The 27,038-nt window shown below is 36.9% G+C and overlaps 1 protein-coding gene and 1 pseudogene across 9 annotated transcripts in view; one reads left to right on the top strand and one right to left on the bottom strand.

Moving 5' to 3' along the window:
* CTNNA2 (catenin alpha 2) overlaps nucleotides 1-27,038 on the top strand; it is a 1,085,794-nt gene that overhangs the window by 49,083 nt on the left and 1,009,673 nt on the right. The gene's annotated exons all lie outside the window — the stretch shown is intronic.
* LOC102150721 (guanine nucleotide-binding protein subunit alpha-13 pseudogene) lies at nucleotides 7,404-26,297 on the bottom strand (annotated as a pseudogene).

Raw genomic sequence — 27,038 nt, 5'->3', positions numbered from 1 at the left:
GGAGGATCTTGGTGGTCTTGTGGTGGGGGCATATCTAGAGGCAGGGAGAGGACTTATAAAGCTGATATAATGAGAGATGATGATGGCCTGATTTAAGATATTGGTGGTAGGTTGGAAAGTCATGGAAGAATTTAAGTAATATTAAGGAGATAGAGTCCATGGATTTGGGGGCTTGACTGATAGAAGTGGTGAGTGAAAGGAGTCAAGAATCATTCTCAGGTTTCTTTATATGCAGCCGGTGGAGTCATGCATGAGGAGAAGCAAATATTTTTTATAAACACAATTCCTTCAATCAGGGGTTTATTTCAGGTGACGTGTCTGAAGGCTGTCAAGCAGAAATATCCAATAGATTGTTAGAAATATGAACCTAGAATTCAGGGGAGAGATCTGTGCTGGGGATAATAGAGTTTAAGTTTATTAAAGCATAAATAACTATTGAAGCCATAGTTAAGGAGGTTTTCCAGGAAAAATATAAACAGAAGAATAGATGACTGAGGGTAGAGCCTTGAGGATTGTTGACATTTATGGAGTAAGCAGATGAAATGAAGCCCAAGAAACAAAATGAGGAGCAGCCAGAGGGAGGCAGAGAACCGGATGAGTGGGGTGCCAGGAGAAGAACATTTCAGGAAGTTTGTGGCCAACAGCTTAAGCTGATGCAGAGGAAGCAAGGAGGAGGAGAAATCTATTAGACACTTATTGAAACAGCATTTATCAGGGGTCTCTTGCCTGAGTTGATCTTCAAACAGTCACAGTTAATACTAGTCACTAGCTTTCCAAGGATTCCATGAGAAAACATCTCCACAGTTAATTCCTGATAACCTAATACAGGTTGTGCCTTCTGAGCATTCACACTTTATAAAATTTGCAGCTGCAAAGAAAGACCTTTCCCATGTTTCAGGAAAAAAAAAAAGATAAATGAAGGACTGTGTTTTCTTTATTCAGGTCCAAATACATAATTCATAGGAAAACGTATTCTTTCCTATGAAGAATAATTTCATTAAGAGAAAAATGGAAATTTTCATATTACCAACCAAAGTGGTCTCCACTTTGGTTTTCAGGGAAGCCACGTCTGCTGCATATTGAAATTGTATCTTGATATGCAGAGACCCAAATTATGAAATGCTGACACACTTAAATGATTTCCTTCATTTTACTTTCTTGATGTTGGCTGTGTACATAAACAGGCAGACAGTCATATGAAATAGTTATGATTATTTGAATGAAAGAAAATATATTTTGCATAAAATGAGAAAGTGTAACTGGAAAAATGGTAGGAAAAATGGAAATCCATTCCTAGTATTATTTTCTTCTCTTTAGTTTGATACTCGGTGTACAATTCAAACCTATCCATTGTGATGAAATGAGATACGTTTAAGTTACATTGGGTTTGGAAATTGAACCCTGCTTTAACTTCTTGCCGTTAGAATTCCTTCTGTGCTTAAAGTTCTTATGAAAATGATAAGTTAAAAACACAAAGGGCATAGTTTTTGATTTGCTCTACTCAGTGAAACTCATGATAAAATGTCAAACACTCAAAATTGACAAGAATTTAAATGAAAAGAAGATACTAGACCCAACAAATACGCATTTGGATAAACATATAGAAAAGGCATAACAAATTCAATAAAGAAGGTACCTTTCAAACTGCAATTGAGGAGGAAAATTATTCTTTTTGTAGATGAGCAAACTAAGCTGGAAATTTATTTGACTTAAATACCTTGACAGGTAACTCAGATAGCTTTGAGATTGCATAAAGCCAGTTTCATGAAGTCCCGCTGTTTTTTTTTTCTTTTTAAGTTGTTTATCATTTGTAACCTATTCTCTTTGCCAAATAGATTGTGTCTCTCTTTTCTCTAAAAGAGGAATTTCCTTGTATTTTCTTATAAACCTTAATATGGCACTTCTAAGTATTTTACAACGTATGTAATCTGCTTCCCCACTAAGTGGATGTATGGTTGAGTGTGACTGAAGCAAGCTAGTCTCCTTGACTTTACCGAAGAGGCCTTTCAATTTCACCTTTTATGCCATTGCTCAAGCAGGAAGGTCTCTGCCTCGACTTCCTTCCCCTTATTTCTGCCGGCTCTGAAAGGTAAGGACCAACTCAAAGGTTGTTGCCCCTGTGTGGCCTTCACCTTTCATCCCAGTCAGAATGAGGTAAGCTTTCCTCTTTGTTCTGGCTTCATCATTTCCCCTTCCCAGTCAAGCAGAGGCAGAGATGTTGGATGAATTCTTTGGAATTGCAGCCTGAGGCTGAGTGGTCATTGCTTTTGGGAAGGCCACAGAAGGTGGAGCCAAGGGCTGTGTTCTCCAATACAGCATCCTGGGAAGAAGCCCAAATCATGCAATGACTCATCAGCCCTGAATGGTTAGGCTTTGAGGGACAGTGCAAACTGGAGGCTCCAATCGGAATAGAACAAATGGTTTGAAACTGAGGAGAGAGATGGCATCTGAAAAAAAATCACTGAGGCAGAGAAGACTGGACATTCTTAGAAGATGCCTGTGGACATGGTGGGGCAGAAGGTAGGCATTAAAGACCTTGACCTGAGAGAGGACACCAGATCTTCCTTTTTTCAGACATCACAAAGCACTTACTATAATATTCCATTTACATATGGTAGGTTGGTAAATTCTTATCTCATCCGATAAATTGTAAATGTCTTCATAGTCATGTTTTTGTTTTAGTCTTCTTTGTATCTGTTCCTCCCTTAGCATCATGTCTGGCACATCCTAAGTGCTAAATAAATATTTATTTCATTTATTAAGTAAATATTGAACCCATTTGTATGTAAGTATGGTATATCGACGTTTCTAATATTATACTAAAAAATGCATTTATTTAGTCATTCATATATTTAAAAAAATAACTACTTATATGTGTCTTGGGAATTCTATGGCAAAATTATTGCTTAGTTCACATCTAGAGAAGAAAGCAAACAATAAATGTTAGTATTAGGTGTAACAGTTGTGTTAGGTGTGGTGAGAGGTTGATGCACAGTGCATTATGGGAGCCCTTATGGGAGTAGCTATAGTCTCAGGAAGAGGTTAAGGAGACCATTTTAGCTGAGTGGAAGAATGCGCAGGGGTCTGCCAGGAGTGTCCTGGGGATTGAGAAAAGCTAGGCGAGAACAAATGTAGATAGGAGTCAGATCATAAAAGCATGCCATACCTAAGAATTTGAATTTTATTCTTTGCCTTGAGAAGCACTGAAGGATTTATGGAGTCCAAGTGCATTTCTTTTGTTTTTCACTGCTTTATCCTCTGCCTAATTTTTAATGTGCCATCTCACATATGTGCTTCTAGGAATCTATTAGGTTTTACATTAAACCATCCAGGAATTAATGGAGGCCTTGCTACCACTGCCACAAATATAATTACCAAAGTCACTTAATGGTTGTGTCTGCACTGGATACACTATTTCCCTATTTATTAACTCCTTTAGCAAATTTAAATTCAGTATCAGTTAGGCTTAAACAACATATGTAGGCTGAGACTGGTTTTTTTTAACCTATTAAGATAAAAATAAAACATTATAATTACTTCTCATGCCAAAGCTCTTTCGGAATTGAATGTATTCATATTTATTGTGGGGCTACCTGGGCTATAAATTCTAAAAACACAGTTTATTGCTTTCTAAATTAAAACAGCAGAACTAAAATGTGACTGTGTTTTATAATGACTGGTTAAATTGCAATAATGTCCTCTTGAACACAGTGAATTGAAATCATTATGTGCAGTCCTCATGTGATAAAACATTGTCTTATAATGCTTAGAGAATTTATTCTATATCTTGACTCCTAAATGTGTTAAACTGGGACTTTCATGTGATAGATAAATTTATATGGACATCCATCAATGATATTGCTATTTAAGATTAAGGGCAGAACTGCATGGTTTTCGCAGTTATCATTTGCTCCTGAAATCTAAAGAAAGTTAGATTTACTTGAATGTTCATTGGTATTCTGCAGATTTTATTCTTCGGAAATTTTTAATGAGCTAGAATTATATAAGAAACCTCGATATTTTTGTTTTAAATTACTGCAGATGCATGTCTAAATAGCCCAGACCAGATAGTTGACTATCCTAATCGATTATTTCTTGAAAGGTCTTCAGGAACATAACTATCACTCTCTTCAGTGGATCAATTCAGTATTTTATTCCTCTAGCGGTCAGTGTTCCTTCTGAGGAGATAACTAGTATGTCTTAAGTATTGCTTGTGTAAGGACTTAATATCACAATCCTAGTATCCAGGTACCCAGAAATAATTTTTCCTTTACACACTTCTGGGACATATGATGAGCTACTCTTGTTGGAGACTTTGTAAACATGAAAAAGAATTCCTTACAAATAATTGCTGTTTAAAAATTGTATCATCCAATTTGGATAACAGAATTAAGGACCTGGGTGAAATTTACTGATGGTAACCTCTTGGCTTAGAAGAGTATGACGGTACTTGTCGATCACAGTGGGGAGACTCGAGGCTAGATGTAGGATTCAAACCACTTTTATAAATAGAAAAAGAGATGAGAAATTTTCACAGTAAATTTCGTTGGGAGCACGTTCAGGGAAGTACACTTCAGAATGATAATTAGCTATAAATTTATAAAATGAGAATGACTCACTATATAGTTAATAAGTGAAAAAAGATCTAGAGATAATAGTAGACTAAAATTGAATATTAATTAGTCAACTCTTTTCTTTTGCATAAAATGTGTAGATTAAGTGCTATTCAGAATTGTATAGAAAATGAAACAACATAATGCTGCCCTCAAGAGACCGATGAACTAATGAAAAAATAAGTAAAAATAAAAGATCCAAACTTCCAAGTATGTGTGTTGTTCTTATTCATACTCAGAGGTAATTTTCCTGCTGTTGAGTGTCTGTGTGACTAGGTTGAAAGGACTAAGTGTTAAATGATTTTGCACTATTTTATATTGGCACTGATAATAACCCCGTTTGCTTTCTTCTGAGCTATCTCCTTGATGTCTAGCCTGGGAAAATGTGGATCATTAAATCATTAGAAGCACTTGACTTGAAAGGATTATGCACCTTAATATGCTACTTGATTTTTTTTTTTGGCTTAAATTATTTCAACATTTTAGGAGGAATTGGGCCTGCTTTTTATTTCTTCTTTGGAATAGTCAATAATGCATCTCTCACCTTGGAAATTATATCCATCATTCTTCTAGTCACCCGTTTAAACTTTTGGTTTGTGCTTGGCTCCCTCTACCCCCTCACCGTTATCAACATATTCAGTCTGTTCCATAGAATTTTAATTTCAGAACTGCAAAGAAACCTTAGAGGTCGTATGGTTCAGTTATCATCTGAGATATCAGTCCCCTTTACAGGATCTCTGATAAATATCCAGACGGTGTTTCCAATACTTGGAATGACAAGTCACTTGCTAAATCCTTTCAAATCTTCCTTCCTGATATTTTTATCTGTCCCTTTTTTCTCGTCCTTTCAGCTTTTAACCTGGTTTTGATCACTATCATGCCTGGATGTCTGCAAATAGCCTCCTAACTGATCTTTCTCCTCCAATTTTTCTTTCCTAGAATATCTTTACACCACTGTCAGAATAAAATTCCTAAAACACTTTGATCATATTGCTACCTGACTCAGAAACCTGCAGTAATTCCCTGTAGCCTGCGGGATAAAATTGGAACTCGTTAACTTGAAATAATCTGGCCCCGGCATATATTTCTGGGTTTAACTTCAGTTTTTCCAGGTTCCCTGGCCGACCCTTTGAGCTTAGTTGGTCTACTCACTTGTATTAAAATTATAGCGTTCTTTCTTGTTCCAGTGCTGTTGCTGATGCTATTTCCCTTACCTCTTCCTCTTTCACGCCTACTCTCTTATTTCAGTAGCTACTACCCATATTTTATGACCAAAGTCTGCCCTTCTCTTTGGTAACTCACTCCAGACCCCTGGTAGTACACTGATGTTTCCTTTTCTGAACTCCTAGGGTGCCCATTTTCAGCTTCATTCATTTGGTGCTTAATCATGGGCTAACTAGTGACAGTTATGTTGAACTTGTTATGTTATGTTGAACTGTAATCTGTCTTTTGCATTGATGTTTAATTTTTCACATTTTTAAGCTTGGCTTTCTTCCAGATTTATTTTATGAGATGACATGGTGCAGAGCAGATGATTTTCAAACTATTCCCTCAAACCTTAGGGATTCCTGAAAATATGACTGGGGGAGGGGGAGCGAGTACACTGGGACTTGGGGTGGCCAACAGCTTCAACCTGCACATCTCTGCTTTGATTTGTTTTTTATGCTGAGCTTATCATTTGATTACTTTTGAGAAAGCATTGAGACTAAAGATATTTGAAAACTGTGGATGAGGAAGTGAGGATCCTAGACTTGGAATAGACACTGGCTTTTGTGTCTGGTTTTACTCCTTCCTGCCCTGGCTTTAGTTTCCTCATTTTGAAAATTATAAGATCTATATGTTACCTCATAGCCCTTCAACTGTAAAAGTCTCTGACACTAAGAAAATTAGCTTTATTAAAGTAGATGTTTAATTTTTTAAATTTAAAGAAGTTTTTCTGGAAAACATATGTTGATTTAGAAAGTTCCATTACCAAGTTGCTTGCAGTTTTTAGTGCTGTTGTGGCCAGAATGTTTCACATATGGCACATTAATTACAGGATAATTAAATATGAAAAATGCAAATTATATTTCACTCTTTCCTTTTGATCAGAACATTATATATAGCATTTCTCTGCCTTTTGCTCCTCTATACTTCTTGTAAATGCTTCATTAACATCAACCAGAAATCCTATGTAAACTTTAAAATACTAGGAACATTATCTTCAGAAACCACAAAATTTAAAAGCAAAACAACTGTTGGGTGTACAAGCCACGTGAAAAACGTGAAGACTAAATCTATGTAGACGTATGGAATGCTATTCCTTAGATCCAGCTTTTTTTTGATATCCCTTTCAGAGCAGGAGGCCACAGAAAGATAGGTAACGTGTTTGTTACTGCTATGTGTAAGGCGCACAGGAGATATCTTGCTTGCTTTACTTGTCCTTAACCTCATTCCTCCAAGTATTTAAGGATACCAGTAGTTGGCACTACAGGAGTATTCAGTTTGAAAAGTGGAAGAACTTAAAGCCTGAAATATACCTAGTCTGAGGTCTGAGGGAAATTACAACTTGACTCAAATCGAAGCTGTAGTTAAACAGATCAAAACCTGTGCTTCAGCAGATATTGGCAGTGGGTAATTCAGCAGGTGTCAGCCACAAACCAAAATCTGCAGTCGGGGGACTAAGATTTCGAAGAAGTTAAACGTCGAATCAAGATTTTTCTAATTCCTGTTTTAAACATCTGTTTTACAAAATGAAACAAAATGAAAACCATTAAAGGAAAGGTATTAGAATAGCAAGTCTTTTGTGCATCACTGAAGCATTAGCTGCTTGAAGTTGTTAGGAAGAATAGTATCTTTCAAATCACGGAAAGCCAGGCAGGTGTTTTCCGTGTTGATAGTACTGTGAAGTGGTGGTATAATGGCTTCTGCCACTGGTCCTGTCCTTTGTAACAGCAACATTCCATCAGGAATTTTTGGATGTCTCTTAAGCAGTGTGGATCCCCTTCAAATTCTAACAAATAATCTTTAATGCTCACCATTTGCACTTTCTCCTCAAGCAAGTCTCTTTTATTTAAGAAGAGAATTATGGAGACCTTGCTGGAAACCTGGTTATTGACAATCATTTAAAAAATGCTCAGGGGGCCTGTAAGGCGATAGGTCAGTCAATCTTCCATGTGCGCTTTGTCAAATTCACTTGAGGAAACAAGGAAACATCGATGTTAGATTCTGGAAGGAAGCATTCAAACCAACATTTCCTTTTTGGTGTTTGACCAACTACATCATATATTTTGAAAGGAATATGTTAAATTTCAAAGTTGTATTTATGAATGCTTTTGGTAAGTCTTCTGGGAAGCAGAAGGCCTTCTTGTGATGAAATGTAATCTGGCTCCCCAAGCTTGACTGTTCTCAAGGAATTTTCTTTTTAAAAGATTGGCGCCTGAGCTAACATCTGTTGCCAATCTTCTTCGTTTTTGTCTTCTTCTCCCCAAAGCCCCCCAGTACATAGTTGTATGTTCTAGTTGTAAGTCATTTTGGCTCTGCTATGTGGGACACCACCTCAGCACGGCTTGATGAGCTGTGCTAGGTCCACACCCAGGATCCCAACCAGTGAAACCCTGGGCCAACAAAGCGGAGCACATGAACTTAACCACTCGGTTGTGGGGCTGGCCCATCTCAAGGAAATATTTTTACATATTCACCTAGTTGAAATTATCCGCCCTGGTCATAGGGATTCTGTATGCCTATATCTGCCCATAATGCTGTTATAGCAGAAGGATATTGAAAAACAAAAACCTGATGTTTTCACCATTTCCTGGGCCGTGATGGGTGACCAGATGTCAAATACAATCATCTTGTCTCTATTGCATTGGTTTTAGTTACCTCTTGAAGGAATATGTAGCTTCTCTTGAAATCTACCAGCACCTTTATACCTTTGATCACATTGCTGTAGATAGTTGGGCAGAACACCTCATGCATGCTCCTCAGAGTCCTGCCCATGGATGATCCACTTTGGCTTCAAGAAGGTGGACTTGAGGCTCTTGTCCATGTCCAGCAGTAGAATTTTCACAAACTGCTTCAAATAGGTACAACTTTTCCCGGGACAGACGTTTGTCCGTCTCCTTGGACTTCTGCTGCTGCTTGGCCTTGCCTCTCATCACCACACAGCCGAGTAAGTGTACCGACAGTGTGGACAGAAAGACACTAGGTCCTGATACTTTATTTTTTACTCCAAACCATATTAGCTGCCGTATAGAGTCTGCTTGGAGCGTAGTACAAGAGCATCTGTTTCAGAGTAAAAGATCTGGAATTGAATCCTGTGTCTACAAATGAGGAATCCTGGCCAAATTACTTAATTTTATTGAATCTCAATTTCCTCATTTACAAAATAAAGATAACCATAGCTATCTCCCAGGGTTTCTGTGAACACCAAATGAGAACATTAATCTAAAGTGGTTAGCCCACTGCTTAGCACTTAGATATCTGGACTATGTCACCTCCCTTTTCTTCTCTCTAATTACCTGTTTTTAGACTTATTTATGAATGACTTTGGACTTTTTTTTCCTCAATAATGAACCACTTAAAAGATGAAAGTTTGTCACCATTCAGACTCTGAAAACATTCCCGAACAAGATTCACAATCTGTCAGTAGTGGCAATTTCAATGCTATAAATTACCAGTGAAAAGATATTTAGATGTCTAGTCCCATTTGCTTTGTTAAAAAAATATCAAACATTTTACCTGGGGAAAGGAGAGGAATTTATTACAAAGGGGTAAAGGTGACTTTATGAGGGATGGACATTTTTTCTATTTTTTAAATTTTTCTTGGGGTGGTGGTTCTATCAGTGTATACAGTTTTTAAAACTTAACAAACTAAATATCTGTGCTTTTTATTTATGTTGCTTATACTTCAATTTAGAAAAGAACCCACATTACTTTGTATATTGTTCACAAAGGTTATACTGTCTAACTTTAGTTTGACTCTATGTATGTAAAGAGTCCGGAACAAGAATCTCATCACTTTGCTAGTCAAGGCTCATATGTTTATGGGTTGTTCATAAGACCAGATATTAGTATATCTCAAATTAAATGTATAGGATGTGCCTGCTTATTAATAGATGACATAATTCATTTTTAGTGTTTGCTTTTCTCTTATGCTTGAACCTACAACTTCTGTGGACATTGAGCTTGTTGTAAAATATGTAGATCAATTATTTATAGAGTTTAAATAAAAAGCTTTATGCTTTTAAGTTTGCTATTAAAATAAATTATAGTGTTTCATTCATAAATGAAGAAGATCAGAAATTTCCTTGTTCTCTGAAATGCAGTTACTTTATTGTGTATCATTTAGGAAAGAAATGTCTACTAAAAACTATTAAAGTAGGACTGGCCCCATGGCCAAGGGGTTAAGTCCATGCACTCAGCTTAGGAGGCCGAGGGTTTCACTGGTTTGGATCCTGGGCGCAGCCTGGAACCGCTCATCAAGCCGTGCTGAGGTGGCGTCCCACAGAGCAGAACTAGAATAGACCCACAACTAGAATATACAACTATGTACTGAGGGCTTTGGGGAGAAGAAGAAAAAGAAAAGATTGGCAACAAATGTTAGCTCAGGCGCAAATCTGTAAAAAAGAACTATTAAAGCATAACCGCTGCTTTAACTTAAACTCATTTTACTTAAGTTAGTGAAAATGTGAGTGTACAAGTTTGCAACCATGCTCTTTATGTAGGTTTTCTTGGTTATTTTCCTTTTAATAAGCTTTTATTTGTTTTTATTTTATTTATTTTTTTAGATAAAAGGGGAACTTTATTGACTAATAGATCCATACCACAGAAATGCAAGATTTGTAGCTGTGGAAATGGGGATTCTTCTTTCCTTCTGTGACAGTTCCTGGTGATTGTCACAACACCTGGCACAGAGAAGACAGGCAATTCATATTTGTGGATTGAATGCACAAATTAAGAAGCCTCGGATTCAGTGTCAAGAATTGGAGTGGAGTATGCACTGGCGGATGAAGTATAAACTTGATTCTCAGTCTCAATCTTGAGGCTAGAAGTAAGATCATGACCCCAAATTTTAAAGTCTCAGAGGAAACACAAAACTGGGACCAGAAGAGGAGAAAATATCAGCTAAGCCCTGGGTCACGTTTGGGACATACAACTTGGGAGTTGGGGATGGGTGGGAGAAACAAATCTTAAGATGTGCAGGTTGAAAATTAATTTATGAAGTGGCAGGAACAAAGAACAATCTGGAGAGAGAATCACAGCTCTAAAAGCAAATCAAAACTACTTACAAAAGTAACTTTTATAAAGTCAAGCGCATGCTACCAAGAGAAGAAATACTTCATGTTTTTAATAAGGGAAAATTTTTAAAAGAATTAGTGTTTAAGTGTCATGTTCCAGAGAATTTGCTAAGAAAATTATCAGTCAGCAACAACCCAATCAGATTGGCAATGTTATCATCCCCATTTTATGTGTGAGAAACTGAAATTCAGAGAGGTAAGAAAGATGTCCAAGGTCACATAGTAAGTGGGAGAGCTGAGATGCAACCCCCAGCTCTTTGACTGCAGAGCCCACACACATAAACTCTACACTAAACCTAATGTGTATAAATATGTTTGAAATAAGAACTAAATTCATTAGAAAAACAGATTTATTTTAAACTTATAGGTTACTTGTATATGTATTTGTATGTTACCTCACACCACAACAGTAGGGTTTATAAACCTTCATATTCTATTATTGTTTTAAATCAAATTTAGTCTACTTTGTGCTTCTACCCATCTGGCTGGTAAGAAATTCAGTCTCAGTGCTTTTGGGGTCTCCTCACCACGGTAGCCCCATGAGATCATACAAAATTCCTAAGCTTCTGTCGTGAGGGAAAGCCAGGAAAATTGCCCAGTCTGTACTCCATGATTGGTACCATCTTTACTATTGCTCTTTTGGCTACAGTGATGCTAGTTTAGAATTCTGAAAACTATCATCTCTCTGGTGGGCCCTGAGGCTTCAGACGTAGAATTGGCTTTTACACTCCTCTCCACTCATCTCAGGCTCATCCCTAGAAGCTTTTTCTACCCTCTTAAGGTTCTAGCATTTACAACTGCAAGAGCAGTCTACGTGAAATGCCCAACTTCTCTATCAGCAAAGCAAAGTAAATGCCTCTTATGTTTCCTTGAAGACTTAGACCACTATTTCTGAAATGTTCTTCTCTGTAGCTGAGCAGTAGCTCTTACAGTCTTGACTCAGGCTCAGGCTACTCTTCAGAGTCTTCAATGGTAACCAGATACTAAAGTATTGGGATCTCAAGGGACCTGTGGAAGCATACCCACAGGTGTCTCAATGGAAGACAAAGTAAAATTGAGTCTGTTGGTATATTAAGTCCCAGTGTGTGTGTCCTAGGTGGCAGACAGAGTATGAAGTTGGATTACTTCTACTAAAATCACCTTTCATGCCTGACTCCCCTCTCTCCTGGAATGAACCACCACTTTCCCCTCCTTCCCTTCTCTAAAGAAATTTTATAGTTGAAAACAGTTGGAGGGAGGGCTTCACTTTCCACTGGGTGGAGCTCACAGTGGACAGTTTACCTAGAGCAGCCTCTCCCTGTGTCTGTTCATGCTGGTCTTGAGCCACATTCCCTGGGTCTGTGCCTCCTCTGTCCAAGGCCAAGTCTAGCCTCGGAATCAACGTAGAAACCTTTAAACAGCTCTGTCGTTGATATGTAAAATGTTGACCTGATCAGAAGCTTGTTCTAAATTACTCAGACATTCAGCCACAGCGCTTAACATATTTGAGAATCAAGTAGCCTCAAACTCTGAGACTCTAATCCCTTTTTATCATGGTTAGTGTTTCAGGACCTCAGATAATTTCCATTCTTCTAGCAGTGACTTCTTTCCAAATGTTTTCTTAGGGCAGTAACATTGGATTATAGCAGTATGTAACTTTCAGATGTACATCGTAATATATTTTGAATTCTGTGTAGATTACATCATGCTCACCACCCAAAGACTAATTACAATCTATCGCCGCACATGTGCCTAATCACGCCTTTCCCCCTTCCTCCTTCCCCCTCCACCTCTGGTAACCATCAATCCAATCTCTGTTGCTATGTGTTTGTTTGTCTTGCGTGTAGGTTTTCCATTTTAAGCTTTCTTTAAGCTTGTACGAGTTCATTATTTTCCTCTTTGATCTTCGCGCAGCTCAGTTTAAAATGTTCATGTGAGAACCATAGTTCACTTGCTTAAGGGCTGTGTTTAGATAGTGTTAAGATAGTGTGTTCACCTGGAAGTTCTTATAATTGAATTTCATTGTAGGATTGTTGCTTACCACCCACAAGATTCAAAATGTGTAATGCTTTTTTTCATTCTTTGGAGCAATGATGTATTTTTTGTTTTAGTTTTATTTTTTATTTAGATAAAATTTTCCAGTATTACGTTAGAAGATATTTAATTACATCAAAAGATATTTGGGAATTTTAATAAATACATGTTGATTTTAGCCAACTTTCATAAAAATATAGACTCATGTCAAAGACCTAGTTTTCGTTTAGAAATGTTATTTGAGGTCATTTTGCAATGATATGACAAATTACTGGAAAATAAGTGACATTTGCCCTTTCAAGCTGGAGGATGACTATTACAACATTTCAGCCTTGAAGAAGTTACAGAAATTAAGTGAATTATGCAATATTTTGATTAATTGGAGAATTACCTTTATCCCTTGTAAATAATTTATTGTAGATAGACTAAAAATTATTTTAAAACATTAGTTTGGTGCTTTAAAATAACATTGACTTTTTCCCATGATTTTGAAATCCGATTAGGTCAGACATATAAAAGTAAGTGGTATTTTAAGGTGTTACCAATTCAATAGTGCTGGCACTGTGCATGTATTTATGATAGTTCTGCTTAATGTAATCACTCTGAGCTGAATATATTTGCTGTTCTGAAAATGGGAGAACCTAAGTTTAGTTCACCCCCTACGTTTTATCCTTTTTATCTGATACTTTAAATAATAACCTTTTATAAATTCATTTGATAAATGAAAATGAAAAATGTTTGAACAGTTTATTTAAACAAAGCTCAGACATCCTAACATTGTCACTGCCTTCAATAAGAAGCATAGTCATTGAGGTGTGAATAGCTACTATGTGGAAATCCTTAGATGGAACAGTGGGCACAGACAGCCCAACATCTGAATGGAAATTGTAAATGAATGAAAGACATCTCAACACTTAGGAGCAATATCTCAGTAGCTCCATAACTAGAAGTGCATATTTCATTACACATTTTGCTTTATAAATTTCTTGTTTCAATATTTTGGCCTTTTTTCTTTCTTTCTTTTCCTTTAGTTCTTTCTCTCTTTTTTTTTTTTGGTGAGGAAGATTGGCCCTGAGCTAACATCTGTGCTGTCTTCTTGTATTTTGTATGTGGGACACCACCACAGCATAGCTTGATGAGCAGTGTGTAGGTCCATGCCTGGGATCCGACCTGCAAACCCTGGGCTGCTGAAGTGGAGTGCGCAAACTTAACCACTGTGCCACCAGTGGGCTGGCCTCCATTTTAGTCTTTTTTCTATTAGGCTATTTGTCTTTTTCTTTCTGTTTTTTTTCTTTCTGCTTTTTCTCCCTAAATCCCCCCAGTACATAGTTATATATTTTAGTTGTGGGTCCTTCTAGTTGTGGCTTTTTCTTATTAATATGTGTATCTCATTATATTTTCAAGATAATATTTCTTTGTTGTAAAATGTTCAAATGTTTTCTCTCAGTGCATAGCCTGCCAACTTATTATTTAATGGGGTCTTTTGACACTTTTAAGATAGTTAATTTATCACTGTTTTAACTTACATTTTATTGGTTTCTTTTTTAGGGGAGGGCATCTTGTTTAGGAATGCTTTTCTAGTCTTAAAGACAGAAAACTATTCTCCTATATTTTCTTCTTAAAGTCTAAAAATTTTCATTCTGTAATCAAATCTATCATTCATCTAGAATATATGTTTTATGTAGGAGTCAGGTAGGAAACTATTTTTTTCATTGTATGGATAACCAATTGCCCCAGTAGCATCTGCAGTCTGTCTTCTCCCAGCTCATCTGCCATCCACCCTCTGCCTGACATTGACTTTCCATATAGCACATGTCTGTTCCTGGGCTCTCTGTTCTTTCTTGGTCTGTTTGACAGTCTCTGAGTCAGTACCTTTTGTCTTAATTGCCAATTTATATTAAGCCTTAATATCTAGCTAGGTAGATATTGTATCTAGTCTTCCCACCTGGTGCATATTTTCCTTCCTTTCAGTCTTTTTGTGTTGTAAATGTGCCCTGCTTTTTACCTTGCTCTTAGAATTCTGTTCCTTTCGTAATCTGGTACCAGGTCAGGATCTAAGCCGTATGTAGTAATGCTGGTATGTCCTCAGGTGCTGGGTCTCCCTCATGGCCACAGAGGTTCACTACTCTCTCAAGGTCTCATCAAAGATTTAATCCTGTGTTTAAAGGTGCTTACAGGGCCCATTAGACATCTGAACTCCTCCACCAGTGGAACGGTATAATATAATCTTTCCTCACTCCTCCCTTTGTCATTCAAATTAAATATTTCTAATGCCTGGACTTTTAAAATAGAAACCTATTTGTGTTGGGTGAAGTGAGGACAATATGGTTTAAGTTCCAAATCTTGGGTTGTTCACAGCACAAAGGAAGGATATTTCTTTCGAACAAAGTTGCCACAAGCTTCTGAGCCATGTGACGCTGAAAACAGAAAATGTAATAGCAAATGCTCTGCTCAGAACTTACCACTATTTCAGGAAAGGCAAGCAGTCTGAACTGGGCCTTTGGTCAAAAGATGCCCGTCAGAGCAACCCCGTCTCCTGATCAGATTTTGGAAACCCAGGTTTTTTAGGATCTGCTTCTTGATGTTAAAGATGGAGTAATTTCAGAAATCCACCAGTTCCTCTGTCACCTTTTTCTAGATACTCATGAAATATCTTTATTTTATCTTTGAGTTTATCAAATCCCATTATCCAGAGCTCTGCCTGGTTCCCAGGAGTCATTAAATAAAGGTATGTTGAAAAAGTCAAAGGGACGTGGGATGGAGGACATCTAAGTGACAAAAATTAGGCAGAACTGAAAATAGTTTCACCCTCCTACCTCTAGAGGGAGAAAAATACCACCATGAAAATGGAGTTTTATACATAACCACTTTGGCAATTTCCCAGTAATGTTACTTTTAGCATGCACATCTGATTTAATTGTTAGCCACTGTTACTCTCATAGAAGCGGTGCACTTAGAAACTGGTGTTTGGATTTGCAAGGATGCCAGAGGGATTGAACACTGGCAGCTGTGAAATATCTTCCATACTAGTTCAATAGAATCTTAACAGGCAGTGAATTTAGCAATAATTTCAATGTTTCAAGGAAGCTTGTGGCAGCTGTAGTTTTACATAGCATACACTTATTAGGATCAACTAAAGGAATAGTCTTCTTCATGTTTGTCTGAAATTTTGTAAGTGCAGCATGGTGATACTTAGGATATTATGGTGATCACAAGTTTAGAATTGACCACAAACACCTATGCCTTTGAATACTTTCTAAAGAGAATTAATTTGTTTAGTAATGCAGGTTGGTTAATGGCTTCTTTATAGTCCTTGTTGGTGAAAACTCTGGAAAAAATTCACTGGTTGAAATTGTCTCCATTATCCACTGCCTCATTACCTGCTCTTAGTATTATCGCTTGCTTAATGAATGGAATCAAGGCAAGGTTGTCTGGAAATTCATATTGAGGAAGCAGAAATTTAATTCAAATTCTGATGTGTGTCTGTACTATCAAAGAATTTGTTAGGTAGAATAATGGTCCCTCAAAGTTGTCTATAATCTGATCCCCAAAATCTGTGAATATGTTCTCTTACATGGCATAGGAGACTTTGCAGATGTGAATAAGGTTAGGGACCATGAATTGAGGAGATAATCCTGAATTATATGGGTGGGTCCAATCTAATTATGTGAGTCCTTAAAAGTAGAGAACTTTTCCTGATTGTCCTCAGAGAGAGATGTAATGATAGAAGAAGGGTCAAAGAGATGCAATGTGAAAAAGACTCCACCTGCCAGTTCTGGCTTTGAAAATGGAGGAAAGGCCATGAGCCAAGGAATGCTGTGGCTTCTAAAAGCCGGGAACAGCCTCAGCTGAAAGCCAGCAAGAAAATGCAGACAGGTCGACAACTTCTAGGAAGTGAATTAGGGCAGCAACCCAAATGAGCAAGGAGACGGCTTCCCCCTAGAGCCTCTGGAAAGGATGCAACTCTGCTGACACCTTGATTTTTGTCTGTTGAGACTCATGTTGGACTTCTGACCTACAGCACTTTAAGGTTATAGATTTGTGTTGCTTAACCCACTGAATTTGTGAGAATCTGTTGTAGCCGTGATAGAAAACTAAGATACAGGATAACTGATTTTTTTCCGTTCAAATGGTCATGGATACAACGGAGAAATACAATAAAATTTATGAAGACAACTGGTTCTTAAGTAAGAGATTTTTCATATTTGAAAAAAACCAAATGTTGGCTGACCTATGTAATCTGAACTAGATAATCTTTTTCCTAGAGTGTATTTCCTGATGAATGGGTTATACTGAAAATTGCTACCTTGTATATAAGTATGAGGAAAAAAACCAGAATCCTTGATTCAAATCAAAATTCATGTAAAGCTTTGAGTTTTGGTTTGGAGTGGCTTGATTTTACCACCAGGTTTCCTTTTCTGTCAAAAAAGAGCTGTTTTTAACTTACTTCTCAAAAATGTTAGTTGGTTGACTTCTTGATAGCCACTCTAAAAAGCAAACTGCTGTTAGGATTGCCTCACATTATGCCCTAGATGAATGTCTCTTGGCTGAACTTTCATGCGCAAATTAACTCGCTCCATAATCTTCTTGTTAAATACTCCTCTTGGAGGTGTACTTCAGAGAAGGATCACACATCCAGCCCTGTGGTTATTTCTAACTTGCTGTTGCTGAAGACAAATCCAAAAAAAGGAATGTTAGTCTCTGCCGTGACTTTGATTTTGCTAGATTTTGGAGTTTATGATTTTTCTCAAAGATAAAAAAGACAGGGAGTGCAAGTCCATGGGTTGACAAGTTCTTTGCCCTCTCCCATTAAACCTGATAGTGACTAGCCATTTCTGTACAAAAACTTCTTACTAAATGTTCAGGAGCCTGTTCAGGTTACTGTTGTGTAGTATACCTCTTCATTATCAGTAATTGGAAGAGAAGGCAGATGGAGAAATGGAATAGAAGGCATGCCTATGAAACCGAAAAGGAACCAGTGGAGTGATCACTTTTATCATTTACTAAATTATTCTCCTAGCAAAAAGCACATGGTAGTTCAAATGGATTTATTATCTTATTCTAAATTTTATACTAAATTAACTTTCATGTTTTGTTTCTTTCATAATCTAAGCCGTTGTTATTTAGAGAATTGCAGACAGTATGGTGTCTCTACTTTGGTGTGAAATTACAGAATTAAAAAATTTATGAGAATGAAGATATATAGCTGAATGTGTCAACATGATAACCAAATTAAGGGAAATAACATAGACTATAAGCAAACCTTGTCACCTACGTTACAACCTAGGAGTGGTTAAGAATGTAGGCTGACCCTGCTTGCCTCTTACTGGCTACTTAGTATTGGGAAACTTTTTAAGCTTTAGAGCACGTCAGTTTTCTCATGTGTAAAATAGAGATTATAATTGTACTTACTTAGCTTTGTCATGAGCATTGAATGTGATAATGTGTAAAGTAATTAAAACATTGCCAGGCACAGGATAAATGCTCAACAAATGTTTGCTATTATTATTTTAATTTTTAATTATAAGTATTTTCAAACATACACAAAATAGTGTGGTTTTATGACTAGCTGGTTCTTTTTTTAAAACTAACTACCATACATCCTTCACCCAGCTGATAGAATTATACACACTTTGCCAGTTTTTAAATGTCTCCGTTTTTTGGTCTCTTACTTTTTTTCTGAATAGTTTAAAGCATATCATTTCACTTCTACATGGTACTGTGTGCATCTCTTAAAAATATCGAATATGGGCTTTAAAAGAAAAAACTTATTATTTCACTTAACAAAATTAAAAATAGCGTCTTGGTTGTGTCTAATACTCAAACCACAATTAGATTTTCCAATTTGCTTTACAAAATGTTTTTTTGTGTTTGTTTATTTGAATCAGAATCCAAACAATTTCCACATACAGTTGTTGTGATGTCTCCTAGGCCTTTCTCCCTTTCTTTCTGTCTCTTTTTAAGGTCAGGTCTTTTGAGGTATAATTTATGTTTAATAAATTTTGCTTCTTTTAGATGTGCAGTCTTAGAGATTTTGACAGGTGTGTACAGGTGTATGACCTCCACTATGATCAAGAAGTTCTCTCATCCTCTTTTTAGTCTATTCCCACCCCATTACTGTAGCTCCTTGCAGCAAGTGATCTTTTTTGCTGTCCCTATAGTTTTTGTTTTCTAGAATATCATATAAGTGAAATCATGCAGTATGTATAGCCTTTGAGTCTAGCTTCTTCCACTTAGCATGATTATTTTAAAATTCTCCACGTTGTTGCCCTTATCAGTAGCTTGTTCCTTTTTCACTGCTGACCATCATTCCATCATATGGATGTTGCCACAATTTGTATATCCAGTCACAATTTGGTGGATATTTGGGATGTTTTGTCATTTGGAGTTTTTTTGGGTAGTTATGAATAAATCTGATATAAACATTCACGTATAGGTTTTTGTGTGAAATGACATTTCTTTTGGGTAAACATCTATGAGTATTTACCTAGGTTTGCTGAGTCATGTGGTAAGTGTATGTTTAGCTTTATACAAAACCATGAACTGTTTTCCAAAGTGGCTATACCATTTTGCATTTCCCAAAGCAATATACAAGAATTCCAGTTGCTCCACACCTTTGTCAGCACTTGTTATTTTCAGTACTTTTTAAAATTACTTAACCCTTCAAAAAGGTATAGAGACTCATCTCACTGTAGTTTTAATTTGAATTTCCTAATTTCTAATGACTTTGAGAATCTTTAAATGTATTGTTTTTCTTTTTTAGTCATGACCAGCCTCTCTCCCACACATTTTTTCCTATTGCATTGACGGATTGAGGAAACGAAAAATGTCTCGTTTTTTTTTCTTCATTTTGCTGTTTAACTTGATCCCCAGTCCTTCATCATTCCTATAAGCTGGAAATTAGCTTGTAAAACTTGATTTGATTTCAAGTTTATTCTTTTGATGAAATGCTTCTTAGGCTATCTCTTTCACATTGCATCACTTCAGGGGGCACATAACTTCTGATTGAGTGTTATCCCTCCATTGTAAAATTGCCCATCACCTTTTCATCTAATGGTTTCATCCATTTATCTTTTCCTGAATTAGTTATCTAACTGGATGTTACAAAATAGTTATATATTCTAATTTTCCACTTCCTCTGGATTTATCAGTTGAATTTCTTCTGTAAAGGAAGACTTTTCCTCATTTATAAGGGCTACCTGGTGACCCTAAAGTAGGGTTTATATACAAAAGTTGGAAGTGCTAACTTTTAGAGGAAGGAGCTAGTTTCCTTGAAATTTCCAGTGATAATGGGTGATGGGAGTGAGAGTAAATTTTTTCTTTCTTATTGTCGTCTTTCTCTGTGTCATTATGAATTCATGGGTTTTATACATTCAGTATGTTTCAGTCGATTTCAGTGATTCCTGTGTAGTTCAAATTCAGTCTGTATTAATGTGATAAAAAGGAAAAGCAAAGTGTGGAAGTAAGTAGATTTTCATATGTACTTGAATATGGTTTCTGAACATTGTTTTCTGGTTCTTTGGTGTGTCTGTGTATGCACCTATCTCACATTCATAAAATTATGTAGCTCCAGAAAAAGAAAGATAACCTGGTGGTATTTCATGGGAGTTGATATAAATTAATAAATTAGGAAGTATGGATATTATTATGATAATGTGTTTCTTTCCAAGAACATGTCATTTCTTTCAAGTCTTTCGAATCTATTTTTGGATCTTTCAGTTATATTTAAATATTTTCTCATTTAACTTTTCACATTACTGTGTAGTTTATCATTTTGTTGCTATTGTAAGTCATGCCTTTTGTTCCATTAGATTCTAAAATGTATATTTTTTTTTTATTTTTTTATTTTTTGTGGAAGATTAGCCCTGAGCTAGCATCCGCCGCCAATCCTCCCCCTCCTGCTGAGGAACACCGGCCCTCAGCCAACATCCGTGCCCATCCCCCTCCACCCCATATGTGGGACGCCTGCTGCAGCATGGCCCGCCAGGTGGTGCCATGTCCGCACCTGGGATCGAACCGGGAGACCCCAGCCCACCAAAGCAGAACGTGCGATCCAACTGCTGTGCCACCAGGCCGGCCCCTAAAATCTATATTTTTGAGTGTAGTTTGTATGTATGAAGGCTATTATTTTCTGCATGTTAATTTATTAATTTGCTGTTTTACTTTTATCTCTTGTTTCAGTAGTTTTCCAGCTGATTTTCTTGGTTTTCAAGATATTTATTTGCATTGAGAGATAATCCTGCATCTTCTTTTCTAATTCTCATGTCTCCAATAGCTTTGTCTTAACTCTGTTGTGTAACACTTCCAAGACAATGTGAAATAAATAGTGGTGGCAATAGTGGGCATGCTTTTCATATTCCTGAGTTTACTGTCAATACTTCTGACCTTTTCTGTTAAGTAAGACTTGGCTTTTATTGTTACTTTACTCTTAATATATAAAGAATGGTAGCATGGGATTGGTTTAACAGATGGTTCTCTGTCTCAGAGCTGGCCAGCAACTGCTCATGACATTTTAGTGAGAAAACTCATCAGGGATGTGATTTCTTCCTTTCCAGTTCCCGGGCCAGCAGAGTGTACCTGTGCAGTGGGAGATATCTACCTCCTCTGGCTTTCACCCTGCTCTGGTTGTGTCTGCATCTCACCCCACCCTCTACTCTGCCAAGCAACATGGCCAAACGGACATTAGGAGTCAGTCCTCACTTTCCCCTCCTGGTTCTCAGCCTGGATTCTGGTTCTCTTTCCGTAAAAGAGACTCAGAAAATAGTGTATTTAAGTACATTTGTGACCTAAAACTCATTGAAAACCAAAAACATTAGTTTTAGAGTGAAAGGAACCCCTGGAGAGAAATGGAACTCCTGAGGTGACTGTCGCCCTTCAGCATCCTGTGCACCCACTTTGTCACTGGCTGTCTGCATAGGGTGCTGAGGACTCTGTAGCCCTCCTCACGTCACTGCCTCCTCCGCTTCTCTGCTGTGTAGCAAACCTTCCGATATTATCCAACTGCCAAGAGGGTAGCATCTTTTGATTATTTTCTGTCAAAAATGTCACCTCTAACCCAGGCCTCCCTTCTTATTTATTATTGTCCGTGCTGTCAGCTTTGTGGTCAGATGTGTTTTGGAGTCCAGTTCACTACTTCTTATTCCCCTATTTGGCCGCTGGCAAGTTCCCTACTTTTTAACGGCATAACAGCATTTTATCCCTTATGTTCATTGTTTATAGTTTTTCTTTTCCACAAAGCCTTCCTCTTTTTAGTTGTTTAAGGTTGTTTTTTCTTTTTAGCACTTTTCTTTTTTGTTTTTCATTTGTGTTTAACTTCACTTGAACAAGCCTTCATTATCTTGTTCCTCATCTTTTATAATTCACTTCATACCACTAAATTCTTTAAGAGCAGATCTTTAGCTTTGGGTTGAGCTTTCTATTTTTAGCTGAAGATGTATTTGTATTTATTTTAGCATTTTTATGTTTAATTGTACATAAAATATGTCTTGAGTTCCTGTTTTTCTCAAGTGTCTTACAACTAAATGAAATCTTTGAAGTTGATAGTCCTTCCCAGAACCTGATAAAAGCATAGCCTCTTATAGAATAGAAAAAACTGTTTTCTGATAGGTATATGGATTGTATGTAATAAGTAATTGTACAGAAAATGAATTGAGAAAAATGTTGGGTAACTACCATGAGAGGAAAAGAGATGAGAAGCACCATCCGTTCAACAAATATTTAGAGTTTCCTGTACATAAGGAACACTCTGAATGTACAAGACTTAAAGACTCTTGGAGCAGTAGTAGAGTGAAGATTGACACACAAAATAGTGGAAACAGTGTTGGTACTTATCTAGTACTATACTTAGATACGTATCTAATTACCATATGGAAGGTACAGAGAATAATCTGTATGGTCAGGTGGATATGAGATCTTTCAGCCATTGATGATTCAGGTAAATTAATGAAGGGGTGACAAATTGAGAGAAGTAATAGTACTTTCCTCATAGTGTATTGGAGGGCTAAACGAGCAATGAGTGAAAGGGATCAGCCAAGTGCTAGCACTTAGTAAATGCTCCATGAATGTTAGCCATTGGTGTTAGCAGTGAGCAATGGGTTTGAAGTAATCCTAGCTTTATAACTTTAACTGTACACTTTAAACTGTTGGCTGAGAGGGATGACGTTCTGTCCTGAAGATTAAGGAATCTGAGCAGGACACGTGGCCGAGCCTCCAGCAAGCCTAGGCTTTTCTCTGGAAGTAGTTTTGGGGTCTGTGCCGCTGCTTGGAAAGATGATTAGAGAGTGAGAGTTCTGCATAATAAAATAGATGTTCTAATAATTTTAGCCTGCAAAAAATTATTTATCTTTTTTATTTTAAAGGAAATAATTGCTAAGTTTTCCTCATAACAATACTCATTGGCTTATAAATTAAAAGTGTGTGTTTTGTTTCCTAAATCTTTGTATATTCCGTAAAATGGTCTGAATTGTTTCCACTGACTGTCCATTTTTTTCCATACTGAAGTTCATTGACCTCCATTGCTATTTAGAAGATAGGAGACATATTGCTGTGAAGAACTGTTTCTTAAAGACTTTCCCTAGACAAGGCTTACTCAAGAAAATGAAAAGTTGGGGACTAGACTCAATATTATGAAGCAGGAAATGAAATATGTGCTACATAGCACTCTTATTGATCAAGGAAGGAATGATCGTCCTGAGTCTTGGTTGTTTTTCTGGGGCAATTTCCAGATTTTTTCTTCCCTGAGACACTAGTTTACTCCTAGAGTGTCAGGAAGGAGTGGAAACTGAGCAATGCCTATTGAAGGCTGAAATCAAATTGACAAAGTTCACGGTCTCATGGAGCTGCAGGTGTATTCTAACTCCTCTCTAGGAATTTGAGGACTGATCTTGGCAAGAACAAAAAATGTGTTCAGTCTTCCAGTTTAATTAGAGAGCAAAGCTTAGAACTCCCTCTTGTAGATATACACGAAGTAAGTATTTTCACTATAGATGATGCTTTGCGTTCTATAATTGTTTCTAGGATGTCTGACTGCTTAACTCTTTAGACCGCACCCCCCCCCCCACCAATGGTTATTGTTTATTACCAGATGGCGCATTCCAGCATTCCAGTATTTCTTTTAAGTTTGACTGCAAGGGAATAAAAAGGGAAAGGTTTCTTTAAATCCTAGTCAAAACAGGTTTAATTTGTTACACCTGCTGTAAGTGCTCCTTTGAGGAGGCTTGTGAGCTTTTCTCCCATAGACTTTGTTAAAACATATGTTTAATCACACTATGCTGGTCCATATTTTGCAAACATACACATATATAAATGTGTATATGAAAGGACTTGTTTTTTGGTTCCCACGTTTTTTGTAGTACTTCTCAGGGAGTGAAAAGATTTTTATATTTTCAAACAGTTCTTCAGCCTGTGTTCTTATTTCTTTAAATATGGTGAAAGCCTTTTGCAGTTTAGCTTATTGAATGTCTTCAGATATTCAGGAGCCATTTGATATTTCCTAACTGATGGGGTGATGCTTAAGATCAATGTTGATAGGGAGAACTCTGCATGCCAAAGGAATGACTGGGTGGCAAAGTAGCCTTCCTTTTTTTTTTTTAAAGATTTTATTTTTTTCCTTTTTCTCCCCAAAGCCCCCTGGTGCATAGTTGTATATTCTTCGTTGTGGGTCCTTCTAGTTGTGGCATGTGGGACGCTGCCTCAGCGTGGTTTGATGAGCAGTGCCATGTCCACACCCAGGATTCGAACCAACAAAACACTGGGCCGCCTGCAGCGGAGTGCGCAAACTTAACCACTCGGCCACGGGGCCAGCCCCCAAAGTAGCCTTCCTTTATTCTTTTCTATGATTTTCTCAATTTGAGCTATTTCCATAAATACATTACACTTATATTTTAAAACTTATGCTTTTGTCCTTTTAAAAAAACCCAATGTTATATTTGCTTTTTCAGGACAAGACCTTTCCTATGACTGATAGAGACATGTTCCTCTGAAATATGTGACCCTTTTACTTTTTTCTCCATATAAGATAACTAGAGCTGCAGTAAACGTTATTGTCTTGCAATATTGGTAATTCACTTTTTTAAACTTTATCAGATGAGGGAGAAAGCTGCACTCTATCTGAAACATACATGGAAAATGAGATATTATCTAAACCTTTTAACATACAAAAATAGCTTGCCTTAATTTTTGGTCATTTCCGATGAAAGTGACTCTTCCTCAGTAATCAGTTTTACCATTTTGTCTTGCTCTAAGCACAAGGACTGAATGTAATGTGCTGTTTTCTCTCCTGTTCCTCCTCTGTTCTCTTATAGTACATTTATATTGCTTTAGGAGACATGGGACATGTATTTATGTTGGTGTATAAATTCAAAAGTTCAGCATAAAAATTGAATGTAAGTTAATAACCAAGGTTTTTATTATTTATAAAAAAGCAAACTATTAAAAATTCTACCGTCAATAAATATGATAATTTGAATTTTTCCTGTGAAATTTTGATTTGAATTACCTGGTATTGGATCATTTAATGTAGTTTTCTGGTTTGTAGTAGAACGCTTTTTGGGAATGACTGGATCAAATGAGACAATTTATATGAAAGTGGATTGTCGATAGAATGTACTTATAAATGTGATTTTGTGTTATTTTTAACCTTGACTTAGAAAAACAGATTGAAACAAGTGGTGTGATGGAATGTTTCTACTTTAATGCGTTATCACCCCTAATGACATGGTTGACTATATATTAGACATGTTCATGGAGAAAGACTCATCCTGCGGGGGGCAAAACAGCAGAGTGTGTCATAATACTCATCTTTAATTATCTAAACTTCACATTGTTGTGTTGCTTTGTATACAAAAATATTCCAGTGACATTTTTTTATAATGAGTCCCTTCCCATCAAATTCATAGAAAAAACTGCTACTGACTGGTTGTCTGGGGATCAGGTTTCTATTTTATTTTAGCTTTGCCAATCTTTCTGAGCCTAAAAACCAACGGTTCTGAGGGGATATTGGTCCCCTATAAAGTCTTATATTTTGAGAGAGAGAGAAACAGAAAGAGAGAGAGGGAGAGAAAGTACTGGTGTTGCTTTATGAAAACCAATCTGCATTTTGTCTATGAGGGGCCTGGTCTTACAGTATGTTCTTAAAGAAGGTGCTTTGCTTTATTGGTTGTTTCTTTTGATATTGACCAACTTACTTTGTTTTCTTTTACTTCCTTTTTATTTTTTTTCTTCAAGGGTGGTCATTAGAGCTGGTTTTAATCTACTTTTTCTCTGGATTAGAAAGTTAAATCTTCTCACTTTCTTCCTCAACTCACTTGCTCTCACTCTCTTTTCTGCTCTCCCTCTGAAGGGTGTCAATGGATGAGATGCTTTTTGCAGTGGTACCAGATGAACAGCTGGTCATGTGCATGGGAAAATTCCTGTTTTTGTTGGTTTTTAGTGAGACTGTTTTCAGATTGGAGTTTTGTTTTTGTTTTGGTTTTTTACTTTGTTTAATTTGTCCTAATCTTGTTCCAAGTTCAAAATAATAGCACCCCACAGACACACACACCACAGATTCTTGCCTTTAAAAGTCAAAATTCTTGGGCCAGCCCCAGTGGCCTAGTGGTTGAGTTTGGCGTGCTCCACTTTGGTGACCAAGGTTTGGTTCCTGGGTGCAGACCTACACTACTTGTCTGTCAGTGGCCATGCTGTGGTGGTGGCTCACATAAAAAAAGAGGAAGATTGGCAGTGGATGTTAGCTTAGGGCAAATGTTCCTCAGTTTGAAAAAAAAAAAAGAGGCTCAAAAATCTTTTGCAATGCTGTGTTAACTTTTGTATGAATCCAAAGAAAAGTTTTTAGCTCTTGCAGCAAAAAAGAAAATAATCAGTGATTGTTTCATGACACTCAGATTATCTGATTCTGCATCTAACTCATTTTTCTACCTGTGCAAGTCCTTTCTGAGCCTCCTTTTTGATTTTCAAGTAGAATTGATGCCTAAAGGGTCTTTTTCTAAGGGACCTCTCAGAGGTAAATTCAGAGATGTGTTCAGCCCAGCAAGTATTTATTTAGAATTTACATAGTATCCTCAGAATTATATTAGGATTTGGGGAAGCCAAACTGCATAGTTTCCGTCTTTAAAGGAGATTATGGCCCATCTGAGCA

The sequence above is a fragment of the Equus caballus genome, chromosome 15 (genome assembly GCF_041296265.1).
Source record: "Equus caballus isolate H_3958 breed thoroughbred chromosome 15, TB-T2T, whole genome shotgun sequence".
In the NCBI taxonomy this organism is placed as follows: domain Eukaryota; kingdom Metazoa; phylum Chordata; class Mammalia; order Perissodactyla; family Equidae; genus Equus; species Equus caballus.
The sequence above is the reverse complement of the archived record's forward strand: the minus strand, read 5'-3'. Positions and strand labels throughout refer to the sequence as shown.